The 26,145-nt window shown below is 44.4% G+C and overlaps 1 protein-coding gene across 3 annotated transcripts in view; it reads right to left on the bottom strand.

Moving 5' to 3' along the window:
• Positions 1-21,908, bottom strand: part of GJD3 (gap junction protein delta 3) — an 85,172-nt gene extending 63,264 nt beyond the window's left edge. For 2 of the 3 annotated variants that reach the window (XM_069237588.1, XM_069237589.1), the window contains exon 1: positions 21,646-21,908. The gene's annotated coding sequence lies outside the window, so the exon portion shown is untranslated. Of the gene's footprint in view, positions 1-21,341; positions 21,410-21,645 lie in introns of those variants that run through there. The other variant, XM_069237590.1, reaches the window with a different exon arrangement.
• Positions 21,909-26,145: the final 4,237 nt, after the last annotated feature.

Consider the following 26,145-nt stretch of genomic DNA (forward strand, 5'->3'; position numbering starts at 1 on the left):
TGATTAAATACAGAAGAAGCAACTCTTTGAAGAATTGCTTGGTCCATAGCAATTTCAATCTTGAACAGGAGAGGTAATTGGCTTAGAGAGCAAAAAGGGTTTTTCAAGGGTGGCAAAGTAGAGCATGCAAATAAGAAAGACTATACATTACCAATAGGAAAAACGTGTACTATCAAACAATTTATCAGTTGCAACAGTGATTTTGTTGTTTACGTTTTGGTATGTGCATGTGGTTTGCATTATGTACGAAGCACAATACTTCCAGTGAAGAAAAGAATCCTTGAGTGTTTCCGTGCTATTAAACACCACGACCCAAGCTACCCTACTGCAAGACATTGGCATAAGTTTCATGAATCCAGCAATGAGAAACTCTCCTTCTTTGATGTTGACAGAGTGCCATTGTCTGCGAAAGGGGATGACAGAGAACGAACTCAGAGAATTGGAATCGAGGTATATTATTTTGCTTGGGAGCTAACATCCAGGAGGATTCAACCTCGATATGGAGATGCACATGCATATTGGTTGAAATAATTTTAAGGAGTAGTCTTTCTGCTGATATGAATTGTCCTTTTCTGTGAATTAGCTGCTGCATTATTGTACTTTGTCCCTCTCCTTTATCTCCGTTCTTTATCTTCTTTTTTCTATATGGTACTGCTGACTATGGATAACAATTATTTTTTATTGTCAGCGATGGTAATTGTAATAGTGATTGGTCCATTTGTTACCCAGCACACAGTAAAATGTACTACTGTACTGTTTTTGAGGTATCCTCTCTGATGTGATGTAGGGTTTTGGGTGCTTTGAATGATTCATTTTTCGTTGGTATGCTCTCATGTTGCCCGATATTGTTCTTTATATGTCACTTGACAGCAAAAATGTTCTATCATGTTACCAGTATGTTGTTCAATTGATTGAGTACGCCTATTTGTGTTCTTTTAGGCCACTGGGCACACTGAATTTACGTTTTGTAAATTATAATTGATTATACGGAGTACATGTTTATTTATGTTTTCTCATCTATTTGAAAAAACTATGTAGTAATTTATATTTTATGAATACTTTTTGGACCTCAAATTGGGTTGTGATTCGATTGTTGATTAATTTTCAATAAGAGGGCAATCGGGGCATGTTTGTTTCTAAAGTATTTTGTTTATTTTTATCACACATGTTTGTTGTTATTTATATATATATATATATATATATATAAATATATATATATGTATATATGTGTGTGTATATGTATATATATATTTATATCTATATCTATCTATATATATCTATATCTATGTATCTATATCTATCTATACATATATATCTATGTTTCTAAATCTATCTATATATATATATATATCTCTCTCTCTCTCTCTCTCTCTCTCTATATATATATATATATATACAGGGAGCGCAGAATTATTAGGCAAATGAGTATTTCGACCACATCATCCTCTTTATGCATGTTGTCTTACTCCAAGCTGTATAGGCTCGAAAGCCTACTACCAATTAAGCATATTAGGTGATGTGCATCTCTGTAATGAGAAGGGGTGTGGTCTAATGACATCAACACCCTATATCAGGTGTGCATAATTATTAGGCAACTTCCTTTCCTTTGGCAAAATGGGTCAAAAGAAGGACTTGACAGGCTCAGAAAAGTCAAAAATAGTGAGATATCTTGCAGAGGGATGCAGCACTCTTAAAATTGCAAAGCTTCTGAAGCGTGATCATCGAACAATCAAGCGTTTCATTCAAAATAGTCAACAGGGTCGCAAGAAACGTGTGGAAAAACCAAGGCGCAAAATAACTGCCCATGAACTGAGAAAAGTCAAGCGTGCAGCTGCCACGATGCCACTTGCCACCAGTTTGGCCATATTTCAGAGCTGCAACATCACTGGAGTGCCCAAAAGCACAAGGTGTGCAATACTCAGAGACATGGCCAAGGTAAGAAAGGCTGAAAGACGACCACCACTGAACAAGACACACAAGCTGAAACGTCAAGACTGGGCCAAGAAATATCTCAAGACTGATTTTTCTAAGGTTTTATGGACTGATGAAATGAGAGTGAGTCTTGATGGGCCAGATGGATGGGCCCGTGGCTGGATTGGTAAAGGGCAGAGAGCTCCAGTCCGACTCAGACGCCAGCAAGGTGGAGGTGGAGTACAGGTTTGGGCTGGTATCATCAAAGATGAGCTTGTGGGGCCTTTTCGGGTTGAGGATGGAGTCAAGCTCAACTCCCAGTCCTACTGCCAGTTCCTGGAAGACACCTTCTTCAAGCAGTGGTACAGGAAGAAGTCTGCATCCTTCAAGAAAAACATGATTTTCATGCAGGACAATGCTCCATCACACGCGTCCAAGTACTCCACAGCGTGGCTGGCAAGAAAGGGTATAAAAGAAGGAAATCTAATGACATGGCCTCCTTGTTCACCTGATCTGAACCCCATTGAGAACCTGTGGTCCATCATCAAATGTGAGATTTACAAGGAGGGAAAACAGTACACCTCTCTGAACAGTGTCTGGGAGGCTGTGGTTGCTGCTGCACGCAATGTTGATGGTGAACAGATCAAAACACTGACAGAATCCATGGGTGGCAGGCTTTTGAGTGTCCTTGCAAAGAAAGGTGGCTATATTGGCCAATGATTTGTTTTTGTTTTGTTTTTGAATGTCAGAAATGTATATTTGTGAATGTTGAGATGTTATATTGGTTTCACTGGTAATAATAAATAATTGAAATGGGTATATATTTTTTTTTTGTTAAGTTGCCTAATAATTATGCACAGTAATAGCTAGTTCTCCTGAGATTATTCAGTCTCTCGGATAAGAACCTTCATTTTGTCAGGTTTGGATGGGTTTAACTTTAAGCTGTTTTCCCCACGCACTGATCAGTGGTTGCTAGGCACTATGCAAAGTTCTTACATTTAGCACTGTCAGAGGATTTAATCTTAAAGAAAGACTGTGCGTCATCATCAGTATAGTAATAAAAAGCTAACTGAACAAGTGAAGAAGATTAACGAGGAGCAGCAAATAAACATTAAAAGGACCAGCAAGTGTAGCAAAACATAACAGTTCTATATACTCAGTCCTGCATCATTAATAATCACCAGCGCTGGCCAAAGAAATTTAATTTTTTCTTGTGAAATATTAAGAAACCCCATGAACATTTTTCAAAATGGCGCTTTTGTTTTAAAATGTGCTTTGCTGGTATTTTGCATCACTTTTCATGATACACTGGTAGGACACCAGGCTCCTCTGGTATCTGATGAGGTTTTTTTTACCGCAAGATGTGCACCTGGATAAAAAATAATAATGTGAAATTTCAAAGTAAGATTTTGAGAAATTTCATGGATTTTGCAAATTTGCCAGTGTAATTAAAATTCCTCCCTGGGCTAATAATCATCAAAAATAAGCATTTTCGAAAGTGGATTTGTATGATGAAATCTGCTTGGGTTTTCAGATATTTTGTGACCTCGCTCGCCTGGATGGTGAGTGAGCTGAGCCTTGAGGGACTCCACAGCTTATCGTCAATGTGGTAGATTGAAAAGGAGGCAGACATAATACATGCACTATCTCCTGGAAGATCAGTGTGATCCACTTCAGTGTAGTACCTCTGAGCGTTCAATGCCCTTGACAGATCTTGTCCAGGGCTGGATGGGAAACCCAAATCAGCCCTGGCAAATTTTGTCAGACTAGCCACCAGAGGGTGTCTGACCATCAGCTGACAATGACAGATGCTGCTGTATACCAGAGGATTTTTAAACAGAGGCATCACTGTTCTTATACTTCCTATCCAGGATCTGCTATTTCAGAGACTGCTCTAACCAATTCTGAAGTAAGGTATAGCCTGTCCCTAACTTCTATAGAGGCTGCAGCAGCAGATCCTGTTTAAGGGTTCTCCTGCTCTGTCTGGCTGATCATTGAGGCTTCTTTAGGTGGTGAACAGTAGTGGCTTCTCCATTAGGGTGGTGAAGTGTCACCCCCCTGCTGCTGGTAAAATTGTAATAATGGTAATAAAATGAATTACCATTTTATTTTTCACTGCTCCCAGTACAAGCAGTGTTTGGAGGTGGACATTGCTGCTGACTGGCATCAGGGGAGTGGTGCTCAGTCCATCAGTTTACACTGTGCATGTCAGTATGGGAAACTGTCCCCTTGTTGAAGTACCCTCCCTCCCCCACACAGAAACAATTTTGACCTGGTCTCTGAATGCCACTATAAGCCCCTATTAAATGGTACTTTTTGTGGTAGGCCACCCTCGGGGACCATGCATCCAAGTGCACTGAGCACTGATCTTGCAAGCTGAGTATCCTGGTGCAATTCTAAAATGCAAACCTGATATGACACACAGCCTGTGTGACCTGTCCCCTATACGCTGCATGCAATATAGGTAAGCCACCTCTCTGTGAGGCCTTCCAGCCCTAAGGCATGATGTACTATAATGCATCTGTGGGTATAGATGCATGAGCAATATGTCCCTACTGTGCCCTTGCCAAACCTGGGACATAGTAAGTGAACAGAGCAGGCATTTTAAATGCATGTTGTGGACACTGGTCAGTACGAGTTTCACAGCTACATGATGGCCACTCTGAACCCTGGGTTGTTTGGTATCAAGCAACCTAGAACAATAAATAAAAGCTGGTACCATTATTGGATTTATTGCAAAATGTCCCAAGGGCCCACCTTAGAGGTGACCCATGCAAAAGCTAACCAACCCTGGCATGGTAGCTAGCCAGTTACAACCAGCTTGCCACCTCCACACAAGATTCTGGAACCCTAGGGTGAGAGCCTGTGCTCTCTGGGTCCAGAGAACAAAGCCCTTCCTGGGCAGAGGTGTTACACTTCTCCCCCAGGAATGTGCACAACGCTGCCTATGAGCTTCAAAGCACTTACCACTCTTGAAACTCGACCCCCAGCCCTGCTGCTAGCAGCAGATGGCCACTCACATTGGAAACCACCAGTTTTGGTGGGAGCAATGGTAGGAAAGCGCACAAGGGACAGAAGGAGTGGCCACCCCCAGCTTGCACCACCCCTAAGGTGTTGCATGCGAGGTGACCTCTCCATTTCATTTTCCTCCATCTTGCATGGTAGGAAAATAGCCTATCAGGGATAGGGAAGTGACCTCTGCCCACAGGAAGTGGTCACATAGTGGGTGTAGCCACTCTAAGGTAGATGGTCCATTGGTCACTACTAGGTGCTCCCCTAAATGCCCACTAAATGCAGTATTTAGTGGGCACCCCTATAACTGCATATCAGATTCCAAGAACACAAGAAGGCCAGCAATAAAGAAGCCCCAAGGCTCAAAAACTTCATTCCTGCTGCACAAAGAAAAAGGCGCCAAACCCTGCCTGCTGCACCCAGGACTTGACAATTGCCGTTGAGGGGTTGCTCAGACATCAGACCAACCCTAAAAATCCATAGAGGACTGGGACTCTTCAGAAAATTGCTGAAGATCTTCCACCAGAGTGAAGGCATCACTCTTTTGCAACAGAGACCCAAAGGCCAGTGAAGTCCAGTTCACTGACCGGCTGCTGACCAAGGAACCAGACAGTGCAGTCAGCCCAAATTTTACCAGACGGACCCAGAGGACAAACCCTGTAAGTTTGCCTAGTTTGGTGACGCTACAACCTCCAGTAGCTGAACCATGCAATAGTCCGCAGTACTGGTCTCTCAACAGCGGACACCCAGAAGGAAAAGCCACTCTGGACTCCAAAGGGATCAGAAGGATGCCCAGGTTGAGGGGCTTCAGAAACCACCAGAACCACCCACCAGAGTGGCCTTGCTGATCTGCAAGTGACCCTCAAAGTGACCTACCACCTGCTTCCAAGGGTATCATTGAACACATCTCTTGGCTCATTTATCTGCTCTGCACCCAGCCTCCTTGGATCCTACACCGAAGAACTAGCTGTACTCTAGGGGTCTCTCACCCCTTGCGATCTCTACACTCCAAGGGGACCCATCGGACTCTCCTTGAAGTACTCCTGTGCATTGTTTTTCTAAGTGGTCCCCCGCAGTGGTCCTGCTCCAGCTCTTCCTGCCAAACCTGAGAACCACCCAAACTCCTCCAGCTGGCCCACAAAACTTCTTGACGACCTCAACCTAAAACCTAAAGGGAAAAGGAGACATTAGTAAACGCATTATTTGATTTTGTATGTATTTTTAAAGTTTTCTCCTATTAATTCCTATGGTGCATAGTTACACACAGATACAAGACATTTTTTAAACTTTGAAAAATCATAACTCAAAAAGTACCTACCCAATTTTGATGATCTTGGTCTTAAAAATTTTACAAAAATCAAAAGTATTTTTGTAAATTGGTCTCGAGTTTTTCCTTTGAGTGTGAGTCTTAATTTATTGATACTGTGAGTACAACAAAAGCTTTGCACTTCTCCAAGACTGGCCTAACTGCTCAACCAAGCTACCATAAAAATAAGACCATTAGGTGGTATAGTGTTTACCTCTGTAAACCATTGTGTGGTTGCCTGGACTCTCTGCACAGTGTGCCTAGCTTTGAACACGCCATAGAGGACCAGCCTCCTACAGTCAAATTGGCTGGTTGTCTTGGGACGGGTAGCCTGACGTGTGCAGTGTAAACCTCTCCACCTAGCTTTGTAAAATAGCTGGGTGGAGAGCAGGCCCAGGCCCCCTGTGCCTGTTGGAGCATTGAGGCAGCCTGCTCCAGCCAATCCTGGTGCTTCTCTCATGCTGCTCAGCTGCAGCATGAGAGCAGTGTCGGGATTTGGAGAGGGTTGGCTGAGGCTCCAGGAGGGTTTGAGCTCAATGTGAGGAAGCGTGGGTAAGTACATTTTAATTTTTATTTTTTATCCCACTGAGAGGCATGGTGCAAAACTCACATTGCCTTCAGCCTTAATTCCAGGGCTTGCAGTCCCAGCCCGCTATAATAATGAGCCATGATTAGGAGCTTGGGAATGTGAGTCTAAAGGCGTTGTAATTTATTATAGTGCCTGCCACTGGGTTTGGCACTCGGCTCCACTGTTGAGGTCACCGCCCGCTACTGGTGGTGAAACCCAATTTCTATCCCCTATATCCAGCTGGGAGTTTTTTGTCTACACTCCCTCTTCTGGTCAGAGTACCTAAAAGGTGTACCAGTTTGCATCTCTCTCTCAAAGTTGCAAAATCTAAGACAGGCATGGTTCCAGCACTTTCAAAACCACTTTTAATTCTCCCTCAGTGTGCACTCTGTGAAGCACCACATCATCATAGATATTAAAACATTCAGATAAAATGAGTTTAAACATATCAGAGCCTCCGATGTGGAACATTGACTCTGTAGCGCCTGAGCAATGGGCAACTGACCGCCCCGCTGAAACAGAAAGTTCTTCGGCACCCCCGCCCCCACACACACCGTTCTCTGTAGGGGGTCCACACCCATTTTTACTTTCACATTAACTAACACGAACCATTACTAAGCGAGACATTTAACATGTCTGTACAACCCGCACAGAAGAAACAACCAAACAGCCATACACGGCTGCCTAATGGAAATCTCCAACCGTCAGAACAGGGACTTTAGATTCATAAAGCGCCATGATGCCATATTAATGATAGATGGCGCTGTACCAATGCTAATAGCATAACGTGTCGCCATATTTAATCCTACCTAACCTGCCTTGCCCGTCCAAGCAGCGCCAACCTGCCTTTTTCTCCTTCACTGTCATTGGAATAATCCGAGGGTCCAGGAGAATGAACATCTAAATATGATAATCTGTCCTTACATTGGACTTTGATACCATTGTTTTGTAATTTTCTGATGTACAAGTGTTATCTATTGTCAGATTAAATGGAGGGGATATTTATTGACCTCAGAAGGATGAAAGACTGATTTGCAGTATTAGAATTCAAACCTGTGACCAGCAAGTCACACACTGTCAGCAGCAGGGCACCTCGCTGAGCCACAGTGACTGCCATTAATGTGAGGCCCCTGGTGTTCTGCTGGGCAGGAACTCTGTATATACTGGAACATGCCAAGCAGAAAGCTCTATACATTACAGCATAATAAAGATGGCTTCAGACATCTGTCATGTAAATATCAAGTGTGTATACGGCACAAGTCATTCTTTTCAGTGTGACATATTTAGATGAACAGCCAGGAATCTGAACTTCATACACAGGGATGCCAGGGAAAGGCGCCCCCTACAAGCCTATGTTTCTATATACAGATACTCACCAGTTGCCAGTACCCCTGGCAGAGTTTACACAACTGAAGCAACTCCTGAAAACACCCAGGACCGAGCACGAGGTGCAGTGCACCGCCCTAAACCTTTTCTATAGGTAACTCTCCTAAAATATCCCAGAAAAAGGACTACTAACAAAAGTGAAGATGCAATTACACATTTTCCAAAAATAATGAACTTGTTTAATAATTGCATTTTTGTGCATATGGAATTAATACAAAAAATAATGTTTGGTGCAAGTGATTTTAACCACCAAGTGTGTACGAAAAATGAAGGAACCCCCTCTGCTGCTCTTTTAGAGGCAAATAATGCCAACTATTAATAGTTGGAAGCCTATTGCATGATCTCCTGTCGGAAACTGCAGTGACAATAAATAATGCTAGCAACGGCCCGTGACTCTTTTATACAGCTAAACAATTGTAATCACTAAAATAATGTTGAATTTGCAAATGTTTTGAAACCTTAGAAAATGACCTGAAATGTCAGCATGCATATTTTTGTTATACTATGTATTTGTCTTAAAAATTATCTTTTTTTTGAAAAAAAAGCTATTATATTTAGTGCTTGCTTTTTCATGGTCTGTACTTTTATGAACATTCTATCTCCTTATTTATCCATATTTTTCTCCTCTCATTTACATTTAGCAATGATAATTGTTTGGTTGCTGAGAAATTATATTTATATAACTGCTGAATGTGCACTCACTTTCTGATGTCAGCCTACACGTGTCAGCATCAGCAGCAGTTTTGCCTTTACTTCTGTCAGATGTTGGTTAAGAAAATCAATGGTCCAAATGTCTCACATAAATATACTGTTCTAAATATCATCTTCACAAATACTTCCCATTGAAGTCATTAATAGAAATTCTTCATCTGAATTGGACGATATTTTTGTTAGCGATATTTAGAACACAATATTTATATGAGAAGATATTTCAGTGTATCATATTCTGACATACAAAGCTCTGTTAATACGCTAAATTACGCTAAATTATACGCTAAATTATTTGACCACATAGCCATGTTTGAAAGCATGGAGAGTTATCATTATAAGATTTTATTTCTGTTTTTTTAGTTTAGTTTTAAAAAATAAAGGGTTAAGGAAACAAATTGCTGTCTGTAAGTTTGTGTAAAAATGAGGAACAGAGGAAAACTCGAAAACAATTATAATTAGAGCTCTCAGTTCTATGGCAATTATTTTTTACATTTTCGTCTCTACCCATCCTTATTTTTTTCAGAATTTCTACATGTTATTAATCCTGTTTTTTGCTTGGTAAACAATATAATTGCAAATAGTATATTTAGATATTTATTTAACTGATGAATATACACTCAGACTTAAGTTGCAGGGTTTCACTGTGTTAGTGACCACCTACAAATAAAACAATACAATCCTCTGAAAATATTACCTCCCGAAGCTGTCAGCGTGTGGAAAAGTTGGCCAGCAAGTCATGACTGACAGCGTAACGAAGCAATATATATATATATATTTCAAATAACTACAGATGCAGTAACATATTTGTTTCTGTCTGTATTTATCTGTTAAATCACTTAGCACAGATAACTTGGAGTCAGGTATAATTAGATAATGCCCACTATTACTAGAGGTGTTTTCAGGTGTCTGCATTTTTGTTTCGTTATATATTTGCATTTTATTTTGGTTTGTGCTAATATCGTTAAGTTTTTTTTTAATGCTTTTTTGCTAAATTTATACAATGCCAATATTTGAAAAAAAGGAACAGTGGTTATGCATTCTGTCAAAATGAAGATAGCTACAATACTTCATTTTTGTCGAAGATTTTTGAGCGGAAACAATCTCTCTCAAAAAACATGTTTTGGAGAGGATTTTTCTTGCACAATATTTGTTTACAAAAATGGCTAAATTTGTCACCTAAACAGATCATTGCCGGACGAATTCTAAATCGACACTCCCTGAATTTGTTATTTAGTTTTATGACACTGAATTTATTTCTCGCACAAGGATTGGCAGACAAGTTTCAGGGTGCACTCTACACCATCTAACTGCAAATGTCAAACTGATCATTTTTAAAAGAAAATCTTCACTAAAAAATATGTGGCAGCCTGAAAGTAAGAACCCCTTTTGCAGGTGTCCGGACGGGCCCTTTTGGCACAACAGTGGACGCGGCACCCGGCTGGCCTTCAGCAGTGGCTGGCGAGACCAGTCGTGTCCGCCACATCTAGGGGCGATGACACGTCTTATCCCAACAAGACAAGTTACCCTCCCCCAGGTCTCTTATCATGGAGGGAGCGTGCATACCTTAATCACAGAAATCCTGCTCTGCGCCTCCAACCTTCCTACTGTGAAGAGGCAGGCTTGCAGCTGGGAGAGGGGCGACATGTGAAGTGCGCTGTTTCTTGGCCCTGTTTAGCCATGTTTGCATCTGCATTGGACATTTCCTATCAACTTCCTTTAGCCCAGAACGAGCCACTGAATTGCCGCATTATAAACATTCCAATAACATACAGTGGTGTCACTGGAAAGTAAATGTGATCCACCTTTTGCTCTTCCCACTGATGCATATTCGAAAATGCCCTCCCATTAAATGTCTCATGTTTTGTAACTTCACAGGCATTAAATTGTTTCAAAGGCAAATACGCCAGTATGCCTTGTGTGTTACGTAGAACCTATATCTGAAGTACATATGAGAAACTTCAAAATTCCACTTTACCTACAGAAATACCATATAATGGGCTGTGGACCACAATGTTACTAATCACTTTACACTACCCACCACTACCCACCGAAGTCCAGCAGCCTTGTGGAGTTGCACATAATAGGTTGCACAATGCGGAAGGATGATCACTCAGGGTGACAAACTAGACAGGACAGCTCTTTAAAACTAGTGAAAAAAGCATCAAATACCACGCGAGAACACTTCTGTCTACTGAACTACAAATAAAGCTGTGGCTAGCATCCGTATAGAGCTCCCTTCATTCTATCCAAAGAAACTGAATCAATTTCCAACACCAATCCTCAAAGGCCAAGTGGGTATTCCATTCAACTGAATCCAGTTCTCTAGACACTGGTGTTCCTACCTATAATACCAGCTCGTTATATGACCCATGCGATGCAGCACAGTTTCTGCCAATATCCACACTTACCTGACTGCGAATCTTCTTTGGCTGTATGGTCACCAGTGCTTAATTTGTGCTTGTTGTTTCCGGTGCTGAGCCCCGGCACTTATTTTTGAGGGCCGGGGCTTATTCTTCTGCCTCAAGCATTTGCTGCGAGCAAAAGACACATATGTGAAAGACGGAAGAAGGAAAAACTAAAAAGCGTCATAAAGGGAGAAAGTAGAAAGTTGCAGGGTGAGCTGAAGGGGCAGGGGTGGCCGTAAATGGATTGAAGAGGCCCGAGATGGCTTCAGGATTACCTGCCTCAGTATTCAGTGCTGGCAGATTTAATTACAGCAGCCTCGGGTTTAAGAGAAGGGCTTTGAGCACCGGCACCTCTTAATTTACAAATTAAGCACTGATGGTCACTAAATAGGTCTCTCGTAGTCTGTGACTGAGACACCGGATGCAAATATCTGAAGGTGGAGACGCCTTGAGGACCTACAGATGGCAGCTGAAGGCAGTGCTATTAGCCAGCTCGTCCTATCGGACGCACAACCTTGTTAGACACGAACACCCAAGACATCTTGCCAAAGAGCAGTCAGTTGGAGGACTCGTGCTGCAGTAAAAGTGCTCCATTCTCCCTGAACAGGGTCAGCTTTGCCCCATCTTTCCTCATTTCAGTTGGAACCACTTCTCATTTGCGTTGAAGGACCTCTAGGCACCTCCAGGTCTCACTCACTGCAGTGTCTTCATGTAACTCCAGCCTGATTTCAAGCGCTCTACGGAGGGCTTCAGATGGATAGCAAGACCCAGCCCTAAAGTACCCCATTGTTAGGTGAGCCAAGCAACGCTCAAGCCTGGCTCGGGCTAGATATCTGGTTCTGACTCTAGAGCTGTCCCATGTAGACTGACAGGTAAGAACAAAGACAGGCCAGGCACTCTAAAACGAACCGCATGCAACCCTTGAGAGATGGGAGAAATAGAATGAAATAAAGATAAAGTGTTCACTCTTGGAGATACATGAGTGCCTTCTCGGGCAACAAGAGTAGTGGCAATTAATTACTACTGTCAAACAAATTGATTCGTAAATTAAGTTAATTCTTAGTTTTCAGCATAGCACAACAGCTCGAGCATAACTTATATGTCACATTAAAAATAGGCGTTCACTGTTAATTACAAATGTTATTTAAGGTAACAGGACTCTAAGGACCAGGGTTCGAATCCAGCCCAGGGAGTGAAATGTGTGCATGTATGTTTTCCTCTAACTAAATTTCTCCGCCCAAAAAAGCCATTAATACGGACAGAATGAACACACATTGACAAAGTCAGTAGGGTCGGTGTTGGCTGCCAGCCTGCCGGAGTTGTCAGTGCTTGTTTTATTTCGTCATGGTTTTTGCAAAACTTTATTGTTGGGGGAGCTGCCAAGACCTCGTCAATCCAAAAAACAAAATGGCTAGAAGCCAACATAGTTTTGTTTGGGTCTAAAACAATCATACATTTCCAGAGAAGTCCCTGGCATTTAAGTGAACTACTTTGTGTGTGGCTGTGCTGCTTGTGTGTGTCACACTGGTAGGAGCTGGGTAGTGAGCATAGCGAGGAGATGTGTTCTATACTACAATCAGTAGAAGATATTGTCTAATCCTCCAGCGCATCATTCTCTATGCAGTGGCAGATGACATCTTACAAGCAGTGCTTAATTTGTAAATAACAACGTGCTGGAGCCCAAAGCACTCCTCTGAAACAGGCGTCTGCTGAAATTAAATGTGCGAGCACAGAATACTGAGGCAGTATAATCATGAAGCCATCTCGGGCCTCTTTGATTCATTTACAGCCACTCCCTTCTCCTTCAGCTCACTCTTGCAGCTTTCTGCTTTCTCCCTTTCTGACACTTTTCCATCTTTCCTCTTCCTTTGTCTTTCCCATGTGTGGCTTTTGCTCACAGTAAATGCTTGAGGCAGAAAAATAAGTACCACCCCCCGAAAATAAGTGCCGGCGCCGTGCACCAGCAAACACCCACTCAAATTAAGCACTGCTTACAAGAAAAAAAGAGAACTCATTCCAATCATTCTTGGTGGCCTATCAAGCATAATAGGCCACCAATTAACCATAGAATCTATTATCATTTTATTTTAAACGATTAATTTGTGGAGTGCTCGTATACCCAAAGGCTTCATGGTCCCCAAAGGAGAGAGACCAATATTCCCTTTCAGGAGACTTATTACTACAAGCTAAGAGTGGAAGAGATTAGAACACGAAGAGAGACAATAGCTGACATCTCCCACATTTAAACATAAAAAATACCACTCATTCTGCCAGCCTGTCTTCTCTAGTCAGAAACTATATAAAGGGATCCCCTCTAATCACTGCATCTCTGAGGCATAGAACCGAAAAATGAAAAATAGAGAAGCAGGGATTTTTTGCTTAAAATATACATTCCTGTTTCTCTATTTTTTTATTTTTCAGCCTCTCTTGTCTATGAATAAATGGCACATGGCCTCCAGGCTTCCTTGTTGCCTTCTCAGTATTAAGCAAGCCATCCCATTGCCCATACACACCTAGCTGGGAGCGCAGTCAGCTGTACCAACTGGTGCCAAATAGTGACATTGGGTTTGTATTTAGTAATTACTAACAGGGATCTGACCAGCCATGGAACGTCTGGTCAATGGCCCTAAACCTAGGACTGTCTTAAACTCATGGCCTGGTGGGGGGACCTACAGCAATAGCTTGCCACCCTGTCTCTCACGCTTTTTTCTCTGTTTTCCTTTCAAAAGACTAAAAAGGTCATTTAGAGTTTGGGGGAGCAGGAAACTTGCTGGAAAAAGGCGGGTCTGCAACCCCATCAAACTCAATGCTCCCACGCTCCATTGAAAGGAAATTGACCACCATTGGGACCTCTGCCATCTGCCAATCGTCGGTGGTGAGCGGCTGCCCCCTACTGCATCTGGAGGCCCGTCCTCTACAGGATGGACCGTCCACCGCATATTTGTCCTGTTTGCGACCACCAAGCAGGAAAAACTGAAAATGACCAAAATGACCACCATATGCTGGGAGAAAACTCCCAGTTTATCAGAGGCAATGACATTATATTTGCTGAGCAAATGCTTAGGAGACCACAGCAACAGGATGGCTGCCCGGCATTTCGTTTTGATGAAAGTGCGCGCCTCGCACCTGCACATCTGCTTTTGGCAAAACAATTCCCGCCAAGATGACAAGGGTCCCTGCACTGGGCAAGCATTGGTCTGCGGGGCAGGTGGAGGCGAGGGCCTGTGCCACACTGGCCCTTCTCCACCACCACCCCCAAACTATAAGTGCGCCACACAACTATATAGCAAAACACAGCGAACACACACACAGTACAGCCCAGATGTGTTTTAAGTGGCTTGCATGGAGTCCCAGCAGCACTTACCCATAACACAGCCTCCTCTACGTCACATTAGTCAGAACTCCGTGCATACAAACGGTACAGTACGGAGGGCCGTGCTCTAATTTATGAAAGAACCAAAGACATACCTCTGCAAAGAACCACATCACGTTGGGTAACAGTCCATATCCCCCTCAAGCCCAGCTCTGCTTCCAATCACTACTCAACAATATTTTAGCCTTCGCCCTTGTAGTGCCTCGCTACCTTTTGGTTTCTAATAGTTATACAAATGCCACATTCACGCAGGAGGGTATCAACGTGGTCAGAATAACACTGCCCACCAACACGTGCCACACACGCACCCACGACAGCACACATTGAGAGCCCTGGACACCCACCGACACAGATCGAATACAAACAGAACTGTCTATTAAGGCATCAAACAGCGCCCGCTACTGGCGTCTACTTACCACACATACACAGTTCTCCTCTTGCCTTCCACCCGGTGCTTGCAATCGTAATCTAGATGCAGGTGCTCACTATATAACAGTGTCTGCTGAAGAGAAGTGGCGGTGCTCTCCATCAAATGCACCGCACTTCTGCTGAGAAGGGCAGGTACTCCGCCTCTTAAATCAAAGTGAGGGTACTCAGCACGGCTTTCACCCATTCTGTGTCCTGATCACACCGCCCGGCCCGGGATACAGCTAACGCTGTGGGAAAGTACAGTAAAGCAGTTTTTCTTTCGTTTCCAAAAATAAAATCCGATCAGGAAGGAGAAATAATGCAGGGAATTTCCGAAAAGCACTACATGGAAGTCATCGCCAGGGAAAAGTGGAAGTCTGCACTAAGACGTGTTCCACACATCTGGCAGCACAGAGCATCCACCCTCCTCACCGGCCAGTCCAAACCGAAAAACATGCAGCTGCTACCTGTCAGAGCACATCTACAAACAAGAAGCACCTTTTCTGTCTCTACGGTCGGCAGTGCCCGCCTGCCCTCTTACTAGAAAGGTGACCCGTTATGCTGTGTGCAGTGTTTGGAGCACCAGGGCCAAAAGCTTCCTCTGCCGCTGCCCCGACAGCATCCATCATTGACTGTCTCCAACAGATATTGTTTTCAATCATTTCTAAAATTCGGAAATTCGAGTACAGGAGCTGTAATTTCAGGAAACTGGTCGCTGTTCTTAGGAATGGGCGTGGAATAGAGGTCCCATCCACAAGAGCCGCGGGTGAAGAAGAAGGACAAACATTGGCAAAGCCAATAGGTGTCAAAGAGCTATTGGCTTAGGCAATGCTTTTTGCCACGTTGTACACCAGTGTGGCTGCTGTGCAGCATGGCTAAGAGTTAGTGGCGTGGAGTGTCAGAGTGGATGGGGGGAGAGAGTGTTGTAGAGTGGATTTGTTGGAGTGTCATAGAGTGGAGTAGGGGTAGTAGAGTGTTAGAGAGTTGAGTGGAGGGGACTAGAGTAGAGTTCAGTGGTTCAATGGCAGTGAGTGTCATAGAGTGGAGTGGGGTGGAATAGGGTGGAGTGGAGTGGATTGAGGTACTGGGGTGGATTGAATTGGTGTAGGGTGGGCTGGATTGAATTGGGGAACAGTGGCATGGATTGAGTGGAGTGGGGTGGATTGATTGGAATGTGGTGGATCGGTGTGGGGTAGATTGGATTGGAGTGGGGTGGATTGAAATGGGGATTGGATTGGGGAGATTGGAGTGGGGTGAATTAGATTATTTTGGGATAGGTGGTTTGGATTAGAGTGATGGGGTGGGGTGGATTAGACTGGGGTTGAGTGGGATGGGTTGGATTGGGGTGGATGTGATTGGACTGGAGTGGAGTGGGGTGGGGTGGGATGGTTTGGATTAGAGGGGGTGGATTGGAGTGGGGTGAGTTGGATTAGATTGGAGTGGGGTGGACTGAACTGGGAAGAATTGGATTGGGATAGTGTGGTGGATGGGCATGAGTGGGGTAGATTGGAGTGCGGTGGAGTGGATTGGGTTGGATTGGGGTGGATTGCAATGGGGTGGGTTGATTAGGGTGGATTGGACTAGGGTGGACTGGAGTGGGAGGTGGAATGTAGTGGGGTGGATTGGATTGAGTGGGGCAGGCTAGATGGATTGGATTGGAGTACGGTGGACTGAACTGGGATGGGTGAGATGGACTGGACTGGGGTAGAGTGGGGTGGACTAGAGTAGAGTGGGGTGCAGGGGATTGAAATGTGGTGGGGTGGATTGTGGTGGGGTGGACTGGAGAGAGTAGATTGCATTGGGGTGAGGTGGGGTGGGATGGATTGGGTAGGGTGGATTGGACTGGCGTGGATTGCATTGAGGTGAGGTGGATTGGATTGGTGTGAATTGGATTGGCATGGTGTGGAATACTGAAGTGGGGTGGACTAGAGAGAGGTGGATCGGATTGGGGTGGATTGGATTGAGTGGGGTCGGTTGGACTGAGTGGAGTGGATTAGGGTGTGGTGGTGGATTCGGTTGGGGTGCATTGCATTGTGTGGTGGATTGGATTGGATGGGGTGGATTGGATTGGGGTGAAGAAGATTGGATTGGGGTCAAGTGAGGTGGAATGGACTCAGTGGGGTGGATTGGAGTGGGTTGGATTGGATTGGGTTGGATTAGATATGAATGTGTGGATTAGACTGAAGTAAGGTGGATTGGATTGGCGTGGGGTGGAATAATTGGAGAGGAGTGGGTTGGATTGGGGTAGATTAAGGTGGTTTGGAGGGGGATCTATTGGACTGGAGTAGGGTGGAATAATGTGCACTGGATTGGATTGGAGTGGGTAGATTTAAGAAGATTGTATTGGAGTGGGCTGGATTAAATTGGAGAGTTGTGGACTGGATTGGATTGGGGTAGATTAAGGTGGTTTGCAGTAGGATTTATGATGCTGGGATCGGTGGATTAATGTAGACTGGATTCGACTGGAGTGGGTGGGTGGATTAAAGTAGATTGTATTGGAGTGGACTGGGTTAAATGGATTGCATTGGAGTGGGTGGATTTGGGTGATGTGGGTGGATTGGAGTGAGGTGGATTGGGTTGCAGTGCACTTGGTTGGAGTGGGGTTGATTGGAGTGGGTGGATTGGGTTAGACTAGAGTGGGGGTTGGACTGGAGTGCGGTGGGGTGGATTGGAGTGGGGTGGATTGGATTGGATTGGAGTGGGGTGGGTTGGACTACAGGGGGTGGATTGGACTGCAGTAGATTGGGGTAGGGTGGACTGGATTGGGGTTAAGTGGATTGGATTGGGATGAGGCAAAGTGTATTAGATTGGAGTGGGGTAGATAGGTCCAGGCTGGATTGGATTGCTGTGTGGTGGACTTGATTGTAATGGGGTGGATTGTGGTGCGATGAAGTGGGGTGAATTGGGATGGAGTGGGGTGGATTGGATTGGGGTGTGGTGGACTGGAGTGGGATGGGGTGGACTGGAGTGGGATGGGGTGAACTGGAGTGGGACAGATTGTTTTGGGTTGGAGTGGGTTGTTTAGAATTGGACTGGGGCAGGTTGGAGTGGGCAGGCTGTTTTGGATTAAAATGGGGCAGATTGGAGTGGGGCAGATTGTTCTGGATTGGAGTGCAGCAGATTGCAGTGGGGCAGATTGATTTGGATTGGGGCAAATTGGGGTGGGGCAGATTTTTTTGCACTGGAGTGGGGCTGCTTTTTTTGTATTGGAGTGGGGTAGATGGTAGTGGGGCATATTGTTTTGAATTGGAGTGGGGCATATTGTTTTGTGATTGGAGTGGGGCAGATTGAAGAGGGGCATATTGTTTTGGATTGGAGTGGGGCATTTTGTTTTGGAGTGGAGTGGGGCAGATTTTTTGGGATTGGAGTAAGGCAGATTGTTTTGGAGTAGTGCAAATTATTTTGGATTGGAGTGGGGCAAACTAGAGTCGGGCAGATTAGATTGGGGTGGGTTGGGATGACTAGAGTATGGTGGGTTGGAGTGGATTGGATTGGTGTGAGTGGTTTGGAATCGTTTGGGGTGGATTGGTGTGGATTGTAGTGGGGCGGATTGGAGTGGGGTGGATTGGGTGGACTGCACAATTATGTGTTAAAGCATAATTTCAGAAATTACACATAATCAAGAAACAATGTCGCTTTGCAATATTTAGAACAAGATAATTGCCATTTTTTGAGAACCGCACCCACAAGCAAAAACAAAAGAAAGCATGAGTGCAAAGTGATAAAAGACGACTTGGCAAAATAAAAGGAAGTTAGCTATAAATAATTAAACTTTGCAATTTTGTTTGTTCTCCTGGGCATGCTTGTGCCTGTCACAAGCCCTCTGTTTGCAGGGCACTAGAAGTTAAAGAGAACAAAATAGTACCTCAATGGTGTCGGGAGCAGCAGACGGGCTCTGATTAAGTTGAATTAATCAGTGCTTGGTTCCTGCTCCACACTGAAGAACACAAATAATGCTTGGACTGTAGTGATGAATTATGAGGCTGTAAAGCAGGGTGTAGCGCCAGCCAACAAATGCTAAGTGAAAGACGGACTCCAAGCCCTTTACTGTACACAACAGAGTCTCGCAAGCAAGACACATGTGCTAATGCATGCACTCGCAGGCTCAAACCTAAAAAAGGTGAGGTGCCTGAAAAGCGGAAGTGCCAATATGGACACACTCATTTGTGCGCTTCTGATAAGGGCAGCCTGGACATTCCTCTCTGAGTGGCAAGCTCTCTCACAAGCATACCTCAGTACACAATCCTGAATTCAGCAGGCATACAAGGGCCTTCATGCAAAAACCCTAGACAAAGCTAGAGCCGTAATCCCGGCCATGATCTGTGGATGTAAATCAGGATCCTCCAACCAAGACTTATGGCCATGAGTCCAGCCAAGAGCCGTCCACAAACCGTCATCCATTGGTTGTGGTTAAACCAAAAGCCAAGATGCCTAGCAAACACTAGGCTCTGAACCCTGGATGACCATCAACATATGAACTTGAACAAGAGTCCAATGTAGACATAGTCAAACCTCTAGTCAAGAGCCACAACAAGCCACAAACTGTGGGATATAAACAAACCCAAAGCCAAGAGGCACTGGGAAATCACCACACACCAACCTTGAACGAACATCAGGCCATGAGCTTGAACAAGAGTCCGGCCAAGATATATAGATATGCCTCTGTTCAGGAGCAGTGGACAGGATCCAGCTGAGAGACTTGGACAAGCTTTCAGCCATGGCCCATAGACAAGCTTCCGGAAACCGGTCAATAACTAATTTCCACTTATGGGCAAAGGGTTAACCTCTGTCTGAGAGTGCTGAATGAGCCTTTAACCAGAAGTTCGTGAGTCTTAAGTCAAAGCCTAGAGGCAAGCCTCCACTCGGTGCCTTGGACAAACCTTCAGCAAAGGAGCATGAACGCAAATCTGACCAAAAGGCTTAGATGAACCTTTGGCTATAAGCATTCAACCAAGACCTATGGCCAATATTCCAGCCAAGTAGAAGTGGAAATGATTCCAGACAAGGGCAGTGGATCTGCTTCAAGGCATGAAATGTGGTCAAGCATTCAACCAAGACTGGGTGTAAAACCTTGGTCAAAGCCAAATCTCTGGTAAAGGGACACGAACATCCAGGTGTCAAAAGGCTGTAGCCTAGGGTCACGATCAAGCTAGTGTTTTGCCAAGATGTGTGGCTAAATCTCTAGTTAAGAGTGAGGTACAAATCTCCTGCCAAGAATTGTGGACAACCATCTGGCTTATAACCAATAATTGCATTGCAGACAGTCCCATAGTCTGGCAGAGAGCCATTGACAAGTCGGATGCCTACAGCAGCCAAGTACCATGGGCCGACCTATGAAAAAGCGCTAAGTGCGATGGACAAACCTCCAGCCAAGTGCAATGGGCAAGCTTCTGGCCTCAACTTTTGAACAAACCTCAGATGAAAGGGGTGAGCCATGGGCAAGCCTGTAGCCAAGAGTCGTGGACAAGCTTCCAGCCACATCTGTGAGGAAACCTCCAGCCATGAAGAGTGGATAAGCATTCAGCCAGGAGGCACGTTTGGAATTTAAGTATTCCGCATATCAGTACTGCCGGTAGGTGGAATACCTCTAATACCAGAGTTTATATAACTCAAACTTACAATACGAAAAACATATTTGGCTTAATCGAAAGAGGCATTTCAAAAGGAAGCCGCTCAGCAGGCCTGTCAACATCCGACCATCTTCCTGCACTCTGGCTGATTTCAGAAGCTGGGCTGTAGTGCTACAAAACACTGGACAGCTGGGAACAGCGCCTTGAACTCTGGGAGCACGCAGGCACTACATAGAACAAGCAAATGCATATTTACTTCTTACAGGTTAACAAAAAGTGGGCGCGCAGCGTTTGGCAGCTGGAGCGTGTCTTTTTTTGGACATAAGGTCCCACTAAACCGTAGTGTTCTCTGAAGTCGGCCTGCTAACCCCACCCGAAGTAGATTGGTGTGTCCTTTGTTTCCATACTACCAAAATACTGTTCCTATGTGCGTCTCCACGGCGTCAGAATCACAGTGCCGCACAGACAACAACACAAGCACGCTGGATAAGTGAAACTAAGCTTATATGAGAACTTTTTATATTGCTGTCCCAGTAAATAAACTAGAAGAGAGGGCTTTGGGGGATGCCACGGCTAAAGAAAACAAATTAAGTTGCCGCTGTGTTTGTGCGCCCCACACTAACGGAAGTCGAACCCTCCTGGATAAAATGTCCTCTTTAAAAGGATAGAACATCGCAACAATTAAACTCACCGTCAGAGCCTCACTGCTTAACTGGCTTTCAGCGCTGTGAGGGGACCTCATGGTATATCAAGTGTCATACACCTCAACTACAACATACTGTCAGCTGACTTCTAGGGACTTCAGGAGAAGGAAGCCTGGGCGGAGGCAGAGTCAGTCGCATGTCAGGCACGACGCGCCTTTCCGAAACACAGTGTGCAATTCCCAGCCCTCTAAGGGCCCTGTGCGTCTCTGGTTCGCATCAAGTCCCTCCCTGGTCCCGCTGACATTGAAGAATAAGGGAGGCAGAGAGTTCTGCCCGGTCTGTGCTCCTTACCTTGTCTGAAGGGAAGCGCCCCCCCTTCTTGTGCCAGATCCGGGGTGCTGAGCATGTCCCATGGGGCATCCTCCCCTTCTCCACCGTCCCCAGCTGCAGCTATCTCCTCTGCCTGAACTTTGTCTGGATGCAGGGTAAAGGATGTTGAAGATGGGAGGGGGGCTTTCCAGGACCTCAGCTCCGACTCCTCCTGGGAGCACATTTAAAGTGGCAGGGCCGTGACAGAAGCAGGGGGTGTGGGAAGTGGCCTTTCACTGGGGTGGAGCCGGCGAGAATGCGCACAGCACTCCAGACAGTTTAGTTTTAATGCACTGAACGTGTCCTCGGGGCCCTGGGAGGAAGCAAAGGGTTAACCTCTCCCTCTCCCACCAAACATGAAGCATAACCTGGGTGATTAAAAAAAAAAACTCTGGCACAGCACTTCCGGGGTACACTTACCACTTAAAGAAGGTGTGGGGCTGTGGGCTGCGCCGGAGGTGTCTGACCTCAGGGAATAATACTGGTCAGAGTTCAAGGTCATAGAGATCAAGGTCGCAGAGTGACTTACACATCCGCGAGAGCTCAGCTGGTCAAGGAGGCTTGTTTTAGGGCCGGGTAAGATCACAGAATGCCCAACTGTGTCCCCATCAGAGGAAGTGGGCAAGCCAGGAAAATAATGAGAACTGATCCAGGGATCAACATATTTGTCATGCAATTAGTGCAGCAAACATCATGTAAAGTGCATGACAAAGATTTCACAATTCAGCAAGTTTATTTTTAACTCTTCCCATTGGTACGTGTTACTAGTCATTTATTGTTGAAATATTTTTCTGAAGTTTAAATTAAAAAGACAACTAAACGTAAAATATTTATTTTATTATCAATTCAAAATTACTAAAAGAAATGCATGTATTTAATACAAAATAATTTAATTAGAGTTTAGTGAAATTAATGTTACATTAATGTTTTCAATTCCATAACCTTATTAAAATATTTTAAAATGATACAATAAATAGGTTTAATTTTTAGATATTTTTTAACGTTACTTTTATTTATAGTTTGAACTAGTTTTGAATAATTTAATTTAACATTTCTTCATCTTGGATTTTATTTTACGTTTTAAACCAGGTATGTGGCTGCCCGTTCTCCAGTTCTGAGTTGGAGTACATTTGCTACTGTTTCAGGTTCTTTTTGGCTTTTGCAACTTTAGAAGTGCAGTTTGTGAGCAGCAATGGACTTACTCTCTTGTGGGTGGGTGAATGTTCGTCCCTAAACTCATTACTAGCCCTGGCTGAATCCCTTCCATATTTACTATTAAGAAGTAAAGTTACATATGTGAGGATCTGCCCGCAGAAAAGATAGGAGAGGTGGAGGTGAAGATTTACACGTGTAGGTTTGTGAACTGCATTTTGTATTAAAAAAGTAGTACTACTGTATGACTACTTTACGTACTACAAAATGCAGTTGGTGTATTGTGCCCTACGATTTCAAACAGTGGTATGCTTTATCAATCAGCAATCAACTTTAAATATATATTTGTCAATACAATCATTTTTGTCTCCAAAAAATCAGTTAATTAAAATCTGCTCTTTTTTCCACAAATGTTATGTGTTTCATGTCAGAAAATATCTCATTTGTCTCAGGTAAGTACTTATCATGTTCATAAAAAATCTAATTTCCTCCTGAATAAGAACTTGTCATAAGTGTTAGTAAATTGGTCTGCTGCCCAAACACCATTTATTAAAGTACTAGTGAACTACTGCCACACATGGATAGATTCTGCCTTATAAGCTCATGAAACAGACTCTCAAGCCATGGGCGCCCGGAGTATGTTTATAATTCCCAATATCATGCTTGGGCCAACAGTATTCCAAGAATGGGCCTCATCATGCCATGGGTACCACCTACCACAAGGAATTACCACCATTGTGTCACACTTGACATTATTCTAGCTGTGAGCACCTTCAACAGGCCAGGCACAGGCGGAGATTTACCACAATAATGCCATGGCCAGTCTTATGCCAAAGAATGTCAACGAAAATGGAAGCCCATTTTATTCCAAGTAATATCACCATTATGGCAGGTTCAGCATTAGCAATGCTGGGAAACTCAAGCCAACGCCACCCACAATGTGCCATGAATTACTATTGGTATAACACGGAAAGCATTTGTCAGTGGTGGGCTCTGCCAAGCCAAACAGACCTAGCAACTGAAGTTTAAAGTGACTGGGTTTCTCAAGGATAAAGACCCCACAAAAACAGAAATACTTGAAAACTGAGAAGCCTATTCTAGGTCTCTCTCCAAGCAAACATTACCCTGCTGTTTGAGTTGGTGGTGCTGCTAATGTCTTCTGCTCTGCAGAGGAACCCTCCACGCGCCCCCAAAAAACAGGATTTTATGTTACACTCTATAAAGTAAGAAAGGAGAGAGGAAAAAAGGTGAGGGGATCGAGGAATGTGGGAGAGACGGGAGTATACAGGAAGGAACAAAAATGGTGCAAGTATGGGAAATTGGAGAGAGGGTGGGGTTAAAGAAGAAACTGGTTGTAAGAAGATAGGACTATATGGGCCAAAAGACTGATGTAGAGGGAAGAAGAGGATGGGGTATGGGATAGGAGTAGGAAGTGTGAAAGAACATAACAAGTAAGGCAGAAGAGAGGATTGAAAAGAAATATGTGAAAAGATGGAAAGTGAGCATAGAAAGAAGGAGGAATAAGTTGAATCTCTGGGGGTGGAAAGAAGTGGGAACGGGAGAAGTAGAGAGAGGGAGAGAAATGCAAGAAAGTGAGAAGGGATGAAGGAGAGACCAGGGTAAGAAGAGTGCAGGAGGAAAACAAGTTCATTTGAAGAAGGGTAGAGAAATGAAAGGGGGAAGAAGAAGTGGCACAAAATGAGATGACATTTTTTGAGATTGTGTGTAAGAAAGAGGCTGAAAGAGAGAAGGAAGATAGATGGCAAAGAATGACAGGTAATACGAAGTGATGGAACAAGCATTGACAAAGCCAATAGATCTCCCATATGAGAGATCTCTAGGCATTGCATTTTACCCAAGTTGTACAGTAGTGTAGCTGCTGTTAAGCATGGGTAAAAGTTAGTGGAGTGAAGTGGGGTGGGGTGGGGTGGAGTAAAGTGGGGTAGATTGGAGTAGATTGAGGAAGAGTGGGGTATAGTCTAGTGGGTTACAGTGGGGTAGATTGGGTAGAGTGGGAAAGCATGGTGTGGGGTTGAGAGGGTAGACTGGAGTTGAGTGTGGTACAGTGGAGTGGGGTAGATTGGAGTGGGGTAGATTGAAGTAGGGTAGATGGAAGTGGGATAGGCTGGAGTGCCATTGTTTGGAAAGTAGTAGATTGGGGTAGATTAGAGTGGAGTGGGGTAGACTGGAGTAGAGTGGGGCAGAGTGGAGTGGAGTAGATTGGGGGATTGGAATTGAGTGGGTGGATCAGGTGGAGTGGAGTAGATTGGACTTGGGTAGAGTGGGGTAGGGTATAATGGAGTGGGGTACAGCAGGGTGATGTAGATTGGAGTTGGGTAGAGTAGGGTGGGGTGCATTGGAGTGGGGTACAACAGGGTGATTTAGATTGGACTAGGGTTGAGTTGGGTGAGGTAGACTGGAGTGGAGTGGATTGAAGTAGAATGAGGTTAACTGGAGTAGATTGGAGTGAGGTAGAGTAGAGTGGAGTGAGGTAGATTGGAGTGGAGTGGAATAGATTGGTGTGGAGTGGGGTAGATTGAAGTGGAGTGGAGGTAGATTGGAGTATATTAGAGTACAATGGGGTTGACTGGTGTAGATTGGAATATGATAGATTGGAGTGGAGTAGGGTGGATTGGGGTAGAGTGGTGTGGAGAGGAATGAGGTAGAGTGGACTGGGGTACGTTGGAAAGTAGTAGGGTAGATTGCAGTGAAGTGGAGTGAGGTATATTTGAGTGGAGCAGGGTATACTGGGATACATTGAGTAGAGTGGGTAGACAGGGCAGAGTGGACTGGGCTAGATTGGGGTAGATTGGAGTGTGATAGATTGGGGTAGATTGGAGTGAGTGGCGTAGGTAGATTGGAGAGGAGTAGAGTGGAGTACACTGGAGTAGAGTATGACAGATTAGGGTGGAGTGGGGTTAGATTGACGTAGACTGGGGTAGATTGAAGTGGAGTAGATTGGAGTGGGTAGGTTGGAATAGAGTAGAGTGAAGTAGGGTTGATTGGAGTGGGATGGGGTAGATTGAAATGGGGTAGGTTGGAGTGGGATAGATTGGGGTATGGTGGAAAGGGGTAGATTGGGGTAGAGTGGAGTGGATTGGGATAGATTGGAGTGAGGTAGAATGGAGTGGTTACATTGGAGTGTGGTAGATAAGAATGGAGCAGAGTGGTATGCATTAGAGTAGATTGAAGTGGAGTAGATTGGGTACAGTAGGGTAGATTGGGGTGGATAGGGGTAGATTGGAATGAAGTGGGATGTATTGGGGTAGAGTGGGGTTGACTGGGGGAGTAGGTTGGAGTGGGTAGATTCAGGTGGGTTGGCGTGAGGTA

The sequence above is a fragment of the Pleurodeles waltl genome, chromosome 6, assembly GCF_031143425.1.
Source record: "Pleurodeles waltl isolate 20211129_DDA chromosome 6, aPleWal1.hap1.20221129, whole genome shotgun sequence".
Classification (NCBI taxonomy): Eukaryota; Metazoa; Chordata; class Amphibia; order Caudata; family Salamandridae; genus Pleurodeles; species Pleurodeles waltl.